Source organism: Rosa rugosa, chromosome 4 (assembly GCF_958449725.1).
Source record: "Rosa rugosa chromosome 4, drRosRugo1.1, whole genome shotgun sequence".
Taxonomy (NCBI): domain Eukaryota; kingdom Viridiplantae; phylum Streptophyta; class Magnoliopsida; order Rosales; family Rosaceae; genus Rosa; species Rosa rugosa.
In genome coordinates this window covers 2,076,723-2,089,062 of record NC_084823.1, presented here as the reverse complement: position 1 = coordinate 2,089,062, position 12,340 = coordinate 2,076,723, and positions in this window count along the sequence as shown.

The following is a 12,340-nucleotide window of genomic DNA, read 5'->3' as shown; positions in this document are numbered from 1 at the left end:
CCCCCTCTCGGGTCACCACATAAAATTTGGTATCAGAGCTCTAGGTTCCGAAATACTTTTGAAATTTTTTTTACAAAACTAGCAACCCTTTTCAAATTTTTCAAGTGTCAAATTTGGTTGAGCAAAACACTCAGTTTTCTTGGGCATTTAAAAATATGTTTTTGACCCCTTTTCTTTTATTTTACTCTTTTCGGATGATACCTTTTACCTCATTTCACTTGCAAATATTTTTCATTAAAGCTACTTCCGAGTCGTTTAAAGAATTTCCATTGGATTTGAAAAGTAAAGATACCTTTGAGATTTCTTAGAAAATTATCTAGTTTGTCTTTTGTGGTGCTTTAAAGTTTGGTTTAAATTTTAAATTGCCAATGCCGTCATGATGCCACTCGACCACAAACGCTCCAAAGGTAGTAAGTATGAAAATTGGATAAAGTGTTGGGTAAATCATTAGGGGATTGAGCAATAAGGAGTTAATGAGATTATATTGGGTGAGTTGGTACTCGGAAAAGTAAGTTAGAGATGAAGTTGAAAGGAATATCTATGTACTCCTATGCTAGTGTTATAGAGAAAATTTTATTGATGGATTAAAGCTATTGTACTACATATATTGTTGCATGTATTGTAAAATATAGAGTGTTGGGCGGATCAAAGTGAAAATTTGAGTAAAAAGTGAGATAATGACCCCTATATAGTCATTTGGATCAGTGGTGTTCATATTTTCGCTCGATTTCCTCTTCTTCTTCCGAGCGATGGCCCGACTGCAGCGGTTCCCCATTGATGCTCTACGGAAAGAAGGTGTGACTTTCGAGTAAGGTAGACACCTCTCAAGTGTTTCCCAAGTAGTGGACTAATAGGGAAACTTGTAATGGCAACACAAACATGAAATTAAATATTGTTTGAGCTTGGCATCTCCCCAATCTTGTTGTTAATTGGTGGAACGATATGAAGCTTTATTGCTTTGGAAAATCTAATATTGTGTTGTTGTGTTGACAATATTATTTTGTTGGGAAACCCAAGAAATCGAGGAACGACTAGTAGAGTCACAGAAACTATTCTTAGGTTGCCATTGGTCCGCAGAGAGTTGAGAAATTATGTTCACTATAATTCGAGAAATTGTTGGGAAAATAAATGATTGCGGTACCAGCAACGTACTTGGAATTGTTAGGACGTTTCGAGATCAAGCGTCACACCCTTGTACTGGTTTTAGTAGGATCACCAATAACGTTTCTAAGAGTGGTCAAGAAAAGATCTTTAAAGGATTATAACTTTAGCAGCCAGTTTTCTTTACTTCAAGGAATCTATGATTGCTTTGAAGTAAAAAAAAAAACGCTACGAATTTCGGAAAGTGGACAAGTTGGTAGCACACTCTTGAAAGACAACTTTGATTACATGGTTAGAATGAAGCTGAAATGGTGATGTCAAGGAGTAATTGAAAATTCAAAAGTTGAATTAATGCCTCCTTCTACAGGGATGTGGAGAAAGGTGATCAATGTGCCATGTAGAATTACATGTTGTGGCTTCGCCATCAAGAAAAGGGAAAAATCGAGAAAAGTTTGAACGCAAATACTTATGCGCAGTTGGCGAGCTCATGAGCCTACTATTGGGACAACCTTGTTCGAATTATTTTTCCTTAGTGACGATGATTAGTTTGGAGAAAGTACGTCAGGGCTGGAAACTTTGACATGTATATTTGGAGATTCGAATGGAAAATAAGAAGTCACAAGTCAACAGTAGCTCTCCCGGATCGATGTATCACCTAGTTTTGCTTGGGGAGAAATCCGCTACACTGGGATTTGAGGCATAAAAAGGTAAAAGATGAGTACGTGTTCGAAAATCTAGGTGACAATTTACGCATTTACCTCGCGCATTTACTTTTGAGACAAGGATTTCGTAACATTTCTTCCACACCAGGAGTTTACATTAACTGTTTTACATTCTTGCTTCTTACTACAAAAGCTGCTTTTCATCTCTTGCATTACTCAAAATATTTTCCTCATAAGTCAAGAGACTACACCTTAAACAATCGAGTTTTCCTTACTGAAGTGTTTTGTTTTACAAAGTCCGAACATTTTAGGTTCTTTAGAAGTTCTGCAACCTAGACTTTGAAAACAAACTCCAAACTATCTTCAAGGCTGTTTCAGCGAAATGCATTTGAAATTATTCCCTTACCTACCAAATGGTTCTTGCCAACAAATCTTGTTCGAAAAGTAGGAAAGTTGAAAATTTCCCTAATCTATTTTCCAGCAAAATTGAAATTCTGAGAATTTTATTGTTGTTTTTCTCTGCAACTACTCCAAATGTAGTTTATCCGACCTCTACTTCTTTTAACTTTTTTGAAATTTTGACGACGCTCTCAGTCAGCATCTCTACATTGAATCTATGGATCTTGTTTGGGTTGAAATTGCATAAGCAAAATTTTAGTCGTGAACCCATTCAAAATTATTTTCCAACTTCTTGGAAACTTGAAATGTTAGTCTTGTTGTGGTTTTCTTTTACTTTTGGTTACTCTTTTTATGTAAAACTGGTGGTTAGAAGAATTTTTGTTCACCTTCGAATTTACTCAGGACATCCACTTCGAAAGTAAAGGATTACTTTAAAGGAGAATATTTGGAAGTTACTTTTTCTTGTTGTCGGACGAGGACACAAGGAAATAAAGTGCTTATAACTGATTCAACTGTTTTGGCTTGACCAAAAATTGAAGGAGCGCATATGACTTGATTTTTGAGTTTTGACATCAAACGAGTTCATAGGGTGAAAATAATAGTTCAAGTCCGAGACTGTGAATGGAAATGCTACGAACTTTACAAATTCCGAGGAGTCAACTTCAATTGGTGATCCTCGAATTTCGTTGAACCTTATAGAAAGGTATTGTTACAACTTGACGCCTTGAGCATTGGACGGTTTGTTCGGTCAATGCCAAGCGACCTATTGACTGGTATCTCATGATGTGCAGTAGATACCTAGGTGTTGCAATTTTACAATGTGACATCAAGTTTACTGAATTGTGTGCTTGGTTTCGACGTCATATGGACAAGCTGTCACAATTGTTTGTTCATAGAGTAAACAGTATCCGCTAGGGCTACGAATAAGGGTGCATGAGGTTGGATGACCGAGATCGTTGATGACTACAAGGCGGACGTCAGTGATGACATGGTTGGCGTGCCATTCATAGTGACGTTCTACGAAAGTTGTTTATATTAGACATGCAGACAAAGCTCGGTTACTCTTCTTGGTTTCTATTTATATTTAAGGCTCAAATTCCCGAGTAATTTTCTACTCTCGTTAAATGGGAATTGGGTGTAGACATCAATTTGTTTCCGGTGATTATGAAAAGTGAGCTATTCTTGCATGGTTGCAACGAAGTTGCTATTTAGCGAGTTACTGATAAAAAAGAATCATGATTCATGGAGCGAAGTGTATCCTAAGGAAAGTATAATAGGAACACTTGCTAAATTGATAAAAATAGCTCTGGAATGGGGATATGAAATGAATGGGAGCACAAAATGTGAAGGTTTTATGAATGTTATTATGTTGCGTAACTTGATGCGTGATGGGGTATTCCACGTGAATTGTTTACAAGTAACGCTTGAGAAATTCTTGCATTAATGTGCTGGTCATTCAGTTATGGGTTGATAAGTGGATTTACGACTGCTTTGCAGTATGTTGTTATTGAGATTAGTGGGTGACTAAGTGTTAGTCCCCGATTTGTTTTAAGGCTGTTTGAATTTTTTTTTAGAAATGCTGAAGCGATAATGTCATTGCCTATGGTATTGAGCTTAGAGGAGAGTGACGAGACAATGAAATCAAATATATGCGTATACACACACAATGTGATGAGAGGAAAATCGCAATTTGCGAAAAAACAAATGGTTAGAGAGTTTGATGAGGTCGTCCTCATAAGTGAAGTAAGATGTACCATGTGAAAGGTAAAGGTTCAAAAAGTATCATAGGAAGGTAAAACTATGTCTTGTGCACACTTGAGTACGAGGTGAAAAGAAGTAACCTCTCTCATTCATGGATTGGGCAAATTTCGAGGGCGAAATTTATTTTAAGGGGGGTGGAGTGTGAGCCCCCGAAAATTTTTGAAGGTAATTGTTCGCCAGGTGATTTAAGTGAAGAAATTAACCTTGGAGATCAATTCGGTGTCGAGACTTCGATTTGGGCCTTATAATTTAAGTTTGGGCCAGACTCCTTCGTTTTGGGCCTAGAAGGTTACTAAAGTTCATTGAAGCAAAAGATCGTCGAAGCAAATTTGAAAGGAAGGCAAATTTAGTTGTAATGAAGATTTGAATTTTTAGTTTTAACGAAATCGAGTTTCGACTCTAGGCGAAATCGAGTTTTGACTCTAGGCAAAGTCGAGAAATTACTAAGGATGAGAAAAAGGAAAGTTACGAGCCCAAAACCGAAAGCAATTAGCTAGGAGAGTTTCGTAACTCGTCGCAAGAGCAAATTTGACTTCTCTCACACACGAGTATAAATAGAACAATTAGGAATAGAAAACCTAAACTCTCACCTTTTCTCCCTCAGAACTCTCTCCCCCGACCTCTTGCTCCCTCTCTTCTTCTTCCCTCTACCACCACCGGAGACTCCAGCTCCGGCCCACTATCTCAACACATGCACCACCTCCACCAATAAAACCAGGACCAAATTCAGACCATAACCCAGCAAGAATCACCGGCATGCACCGCCTCCAGCTACCACATGCAACCACCACAGTTTCCGCCACCATGCTTAGCCGGAAAGACTACTTCCAATCACTTTCTCCACTCACCACCACCACCACTCGTTCCAGCACCCAAAACCGACCAAACTCCAGCCTCACCTTTCGACATGCATCGCCCACAGCCACCATACACGATCACCACAGTTGCAACACCACTGCTCCTCTACTTTCTTCAATCTCCGGCGATTTCCTCGCCCTTCCACCACCGTCGTTCTTGATTATACGCATTTATATGCGTGTAATTATATCTAAAACACTAAAAATAAGCTAATCCTTGAGTCAATTATAATGTAATTAATCTAATTTTATTTATTGTGTAGGAAATAAGAGGAATTGCGGAAACCGAGAGAAATTGGTGAGAAATTGAGCGAAATGGAGATTTTGAGAAAATGATGAAATTGTCAATGCGGGTCAATCGTGGTCAACACCAACGAGAGAGCGAAACTGCACTAGTCATGATGTTGTGTGCGGAAGTATTTTAATTTCAAGGAAGAAGAGAAATATATATATATATATATATATATATTTATACTTATATATATTATGAATAATAATAATAATAATAATAAACAAAAAAATTATTTTATTTTATTAATTAATCATGCTGCATAGCATGTTAGCATGCTTTCATAATTGAGCCTTCGTTTAATTATGTAGCAGCTAGCTGACGTTCAAGCACCAAACCATTTTCTTTTTTTTTCTTCCTTATCCAAAACCAACTCATGCACTGGGCACGTGCAGCCTTATCCTCTCTCTCCCTTCAGAGACCAACAACACACAGCTGCACCACTATATATAGATATCCCTTCACTCTTCGATGGGAGAACCGGAGAGCTGCAGCGCCGCAACGCAAAAGGGAAGGGCTTTGCCCTTTCCCATCAGATCCATTCCTCCCCTTCTTCCCACAACATACCATCACCATTCTCTCTTCTACTATACCCACCAAGACCACAACCTCACACCCAATCAATTTTCATCATCTTCTCCAAGGATTTGGGTTAGGTATAGAGAAAGTATAATTCCAAGCTAGTCATGCTCACTCTCTAGTGTTGTCGTGACTAGTGTTGGTTTCTCTCTCTTTTCTCAACTCAATACCCTCTTAATTTATTGTAATTTGATGAATTTTGTTGTGGGTTTGTTGATGGGTTGTGAGTAGTGTATTTGAAAACTAGGGTTTGAGCCCTACCATGGATTTAATGTAATAAATATGTTTTGATTTAATGGTTTTCAATTTCGTGTTTGGCATATGTTCTATTCTATGATATTTGGCTTAGATGCATGATTAGGAGCTTGATTAACTCTTGAATGTGTAGATGTGCATGTCTAAAACAAATTAGGGGACCTAATCACTTCTCTAATTTATGGCTAGGACACTAGTTTAGAACATGGTTAGTTACAATACCAATTTCGATTGCCGTATTGGCTAGCTTGGGAACCTTGATTCTAGGACTCTTCGCCTTTTGGTGCAACTAGAGGCTCTAACAAGGCTCTAGATTGTCCCAATTGTGTTTCTACGACCCTTGATCCGGAGTAGGAATACCCTTTAAGGAATCTAATGATCCATGAGCCTTGAAAAGCCTTGGGTACGGTTCTTGATGCCATTATACATTGTTTGACCATTGTCAGAATATATTTGTGCATTGAATTTAGCTAGGAGGATACCCTAGTGTCCTAATTTCCATTTCTTAATTTTCTTTTCTTTATTTAATTTAGTTGTTAGCTAAGGCTTTCATTTAAATTCTTGCAATTTAGTTATTAGAAAATTACAATCACAATTTTGAATGACAATTTCTACCTCATTGTAAGTAGCCACCACTAGGCTCTTAGTTTTGATTAGGCTTTGGTGAAAACCAAAGCCGAGCATTGCTAGGGCTTGGTGCCTTAGATTAGCATTTTTATTTATTTTCTTTTTCTTTTGCTTTTGTTTGCTTAGTGACTTTAGTTCCGACCACCCAAGGATTGTGGGTTAGCCACTAATCCCCGTGGTACGATAACTTTGGGCATAATATTTCCCTATCATGACAATGATACATACGCTTGCGTAAATTTGTATAAAGTCAGTTCTACTCAGCCAGCAAAGCGGAGCAAAACCCAGAAACCCTTTTGCCTGATGACGCAGTTCGAGCATCACCGGAGCTCTCGGCTCTGCATGTTTTCGTTTTCTGGCCTCCAATCCAAATCGAGCTAAACCACCTTCAAGAATAGAATCAGCGCCTTGTCAAACACTAAAACCCTAGGGCCCCGACCTCTAACTCCGACCAGAGCCACCTCGTCCGCCGCAAGCACCACCGCAGGAGCGTGAGAAATTTCTAGCTCCGCCGTTCACGGCTGTTGGAGCTTCATTCCGCCACTATTGGGTAATCTTCGTGTTTCCCTTTGATTAGAGCTTCTGCTTTGATGTGAATTGAAATTCCTAACTCTGTCATTTAATTGAGGTTTGTGGAATCTACATTTTTAGAGTTTCAGAGAAGGAGGAGACTACTGGGTCAGTTTCAATTGAAACTAGAAGAGGTAAGGATCATGTGCAGATTCTGTGTGGAATAAGAAATTGGTTGAAGGTTAATTTTGATCCTATTTTGCGTACTAGGGAATCTGGAGGATTAATGGTGGTAGGGTGCAGCTACGGCAATTTGGCTTCTAAGTTGGAAAAGAATGACGGTAAGGGTCTTAGTACTTGGAAATTTGTGATGCAGTGTAATGTTTGTACATAGTGAAGTTGTGGCTTTGTGGATTACTTGAGATGAAATTGGTTGAATGTATGGACAGAGTTAGTTTTGTCAATTAAGAAGATGTATCTGGTTTGGAAATGTCATTTTGCAGACGTGTCTAATTTGGTGGTAATTGAGAACTAAAGCTCGATGTGTTGAATGAAGTCAAGGAGATTAAGTAGTCGCAATTGTTTGAGAAAATGATAATGAAATTGGTATTTGTTGCTCGAGTTATAGATGGTGTTAATCGGACAAGTTTGGTTTGGTCATTTGTGTAGAAAATTGGTCTTGTGAATTTTATTAGTAAGCTTGTTTCCAATGTTGAAGTGTGACTTAGGAATGAAAGCGGTGATTTGGTTAAATGCATGAGAAACATTATAAATAAGAAAGGACAGGTTTTGACAAGTGAATTAATTTGTTGGGAATTCAATTTAAAGTTCGTGAAACACTTGAAGTATTCTAAACCTACCATATCCCAGAAATTACCGAAGGACAAGATCTTTTGGGAATGGTGGTTGCTATTTAATTTGCTTAGGGTTTAAAAGCTAAATGAAATGAGGTCAAATCGGTTGACTTGAACTTTAACATGGAAAGAAGTGTGATCACCATATCCCGAAAGAGCTTTACTACGTTAAGTGCATCATTCAGGAATGGTAATAGTCACTTGTTTTCTTATAGTAGTGATTACAAGCATTTTTATGCGTGTAATTATATCTAAAACACTAGAAATGAGCTAATCCTCATATTTATTAGTATGTAATTAATCCCACTTTTATTTGTTTTGTAGAAAATAAGCGGAGCTGCGGAAACGAGAGAAAATTGTGCAAAATTAAGCAAATTGGAGTTTCCAACAAAAAGACGAAATAGTCAATGCGCGTCAACTGTGGTCAACACCATTAAGGGAGCGGATCCAATTGCCTCTGATAGTATACGCGGAAGTTCATTGAGAAGAGAGAAGAAAGAAAAGAAAAGAAAGAAGAAGAAGAGAGAAAGAAAGAAAAGAAGAGAAAAAGAAAAGAAAAAGAAAAAAAATTCTGAATTGTGCTGACATCAGCAATGAAGACATCATCAGCCTTCATCCTTTTCCTCCCCCCCCCCCCCCCCCTGATTTGGTTAAATGCATGAGAAACATTATAAATAAGAAAGGACCGGTTTTGACAAGTGAATTAATTTGTTGGGAATTCAATTTAAAGTTCGTGAAACACTTGAAGTATTCTAAACCTACCATATCCCAGAAATTACCGAAGGACGAGATCATTTGGGAATGGTGGTTGCTATTTAATTTGCTTAGGGTTTAAAAGCTAAATGAAATGAGGTCAAATCGGTTGACTTAAACTTTAACATGGAAAGAAGTGTGATCACCATATCCCGAAAGAGCTTTACTACGTTAAGTGCATCATTCGGGAATGGTAATAGTCACTTGTTTTCTTATAGTAGTGATTACAAGCATTTTTATGCGTGTAATTATATCTAAAACACTAGAAATGAGCTAAAACTCATATTTATTAGTATGTAATTAATCCCAGTTTTATTTGTTTTGTAGAAAATAAGCGGAGCTGCGGAAACGAGAGAAAATTGTGCGAAATTAGAGCAAATTGGAGTTTCCGACAAAAAGATGAAATAGTCAATGCGCGTCAACCGTGGTCAACACCATTAAGGGAGCGGATCCAATTGCCTCTGATAGTATACGCGAAAGTGCATTGAGAAGAGAGAAGAAAGAAGAAGAAGAGAGAAAGAAAGAAAAGAAGAGAAAAAGAAAAAAATTCTGAATTGTGCTGACGTCAGCAATGAAGACATCAACAAAAGTATATAAAAATTATGAAATAGATAATAAGGAAGAGAGGGGAGAGTTAGCTTGGTCACTTCTAGCAATTTCTTCTCCGGAGGGGGCTGTGCTCCTATGTTTGTCGAGGAAGGGTGAGCACCGACAGTGAACCAGTCATAGGAGACTCAGAGCCAAGAAATGGACACTTTCACTACTTGTAGTCACAAGGACTATAGAGTAGTTGGCCGGTTCTCGAAGGATGACGAACCAGGTCAGTCATCGATTTGTTTTAGTTTAGCCGGCAGGTAAGTATCTCGAAGCTCCAAGTTGTGTGAAGCTTGCTGCATATGTTTTATAAAAGAGAACAAATGTTTGTGGTTGTCTCTTTTTAAAATATTTTCGATAAACGTGCACAATATTATGTAGTCAATATTTTCAAGTATATTATTTTCAAACCTAGCATGGTTGGGTCGGCCCTTACTAGGCATGCGAGGACGAAAGCTCAACCCTACAATAGTGTGCAGGTTTCGAGTATGTGGTCGGGGAGTGTACAGAGGAGGCGTATTCTTCTTTGACTTTACCAAAAGAAGGTTTTGGTCCTTTAACGGATTTTGAAGTCACTTATATTTACTTTTTATTTGTTTTCTACTCGTTTATTTACCAAATTTCTGGAGACCCGTAACCCTGGGGCGCGTCACTCATACTTGTGTTTACTTAGTGATTTGTTATTTTCCAAATTGGGCTCCTATTGTAAGCCCAAATCCTTTAGCCCACTTTAAATTCCGCCTTTGAAAATATGCTATTCGGTAAACCAACAAACTAAATCCAAAAGGCCTTGTGATTTCGGGTTGATGAGTCATCGGGATGTCATTCGTGACATGTCGGTTTCTCATTAGCTCGGGGTCGCGGCGCTGTGGAACCCCCTTCTCGGGTCACCACATGTGGCATGGGCGATCGAGCAGCTTGTCTGATCGGACCCCAGAGCAGTGGAACTCGGTGTCACCATCGTGCCATCCTCCCGCGTATGGGCGGCCAGAGACTCGGCGCGAGAGACGTCTAAAGGAGTGGGCACCGGTGTCTGCTGGGAACCATTCGCCACACGCTGGCCACTCTCACCACTGCCATACCTCACACTACCCTCAGGTTGGTTAACAACTGGCCCACTTGCAGACGGTTCCTGCTGGCCCGACGACCCAGTTGGTCGCGGCGCTTTCCTCCAGTCGATGACGCCCTTCTTATCCAGTATGTCAAAGTTGGCAACTGCACCAGCCTTCGCCGCCTCCGTCAGAATGTGCTTGAACGTTGCAGACTGCTTGAAGGCCTCCACGGCAGCAGCATCGGCACGACTCCTCTCAGCGCTCAATCGGGTGACCTGATTACACACATTTTTATGCATGTAATTGTATCTAAAATACTAGAATTAAGTTAATCCTCAAGTCAATTATTATGTAATTAATCCATTTTAATTTGTTTTGTAGAAAATAAGCTGAGTTGCGAAAACGAGATAAAATGAGGCGAAAATGGTGAAGATTGGAGTTACCGACAAAAAGACGAAAAGTCAACACCAAGTCAACCATGATCAATGCAAGCTAGAGAGTGAAACCCGACTAGTCCCTTGACATTGATATATGGAAATATTTGAGATTGTGGAAAGTGAGGAAGAAGAAAAAATAGAAAAGAAGAAAAAGAAAATTGCAGAAAAGAGAAAAAGAGTTGTGTTAATTAATAATGAGGGCTTAATTAATCAAACATTTGATTGATTAATCAATTATTGATTACATTTGCTTTCAGCCACAGCCATCACGTGCAGCCACTACAAGTTGCCCATTTAATTGGTTGGAAACCAATGTAGCTGCGACACGTGGCAGACCACAATTCATTTCTTCTTTCCACGTTCCCACGGGCGAGATGATGATTTTTCACTCTTTTCTCTTTGCTGGCAGCCACATAGAGACCAGTATATATATTGCACACAAGACCCTATACCCGATGGCTCTTCAACCTAGACACAGCGCCGCTCACCACACCAAAAACAGGGGCAGCCCAAATCTCATTCTCTTCTCTCATCCTCTTTTCCTCCATTTTCCATATTTTCTTTAGTTTTATTTTAGGGATTTAAAGGAATTACTCACCCAAAGCTTCAAGGATTCATCAAAGACCTCTACCTCTATAAGATTCAAGACTTGGGTAATTGTGGGAGTTGTAATTCAAGACTAGTCATGCTAGCTTTTTAGCTATTTGTGATTATTCTTGTTTTCTCCTACACTTCTATACTCTTTTCCCTTTGAATTTTGTATCTTTGATGTTCATAATTATGGGTTGTGAGTAATTTTCTTGTTGGGGGTTAGGGTTGTGTGCCCTAGCCCAAATTTTGTGTAAAAGATGTTTAATTTATCGTAGTGATGCAATTTTCATATGATGGATGCTTATATATATTTTTGTTGGGTTAAAATGTATGTCTAGGAGCCTAGTCAACTCTAGGATGTGTATTTTGAGCATGTCTAGGACGGAGTTAGAGGCTTGACCCCCTCTAATTCCTAAGCTAGAAACCTTCAATTTCGTATTCGAGGGGTTATAAGCATTGTGATTTGCACCCGTTGCGTGAATGCGCGGGCGGGTCGCTTAGTAGTCTAATTCCTCGATCTCTACGCCTCTTGATGTGAATTAATGACCCTTGAACCGGCTCTAATTTATGTCAAGTGAGTTCCTACGACCCTTGAACCGGAGTAGGAATACAATGAAAGGGAATTTCGGTCCTTGAGCCTTGAACCGCCTTGGATACGACTACCGCCAAAATAGGAAATTTGCATCTACATTAGATTAGCTTCCGACACATGAGATTTGGTGAAGGAACCTCCCTAACACCCGGCATTCCCAATTATATTGTTTACACTTTTCTAGTTTAATTTCTTTGCATTTTTAGTAATCGCTTTACATTTTATTACTTTTTGTTAAGGTGAAATCAACTCTCAAATATTGAACTCTTCCACTCATTTGTGCATATCCACCACTAGGCTCTTAGTTTTGATTAGGCTTTGGTGAAAAGCAAAGCTGAGCATTGCTAAGACTTGGTGTCTTAGAGTAGCATTTTTATTTATTTTCTTGTTCTTTTTCTTTGTTTGCTAAGTGTCTTTATTGCCGATT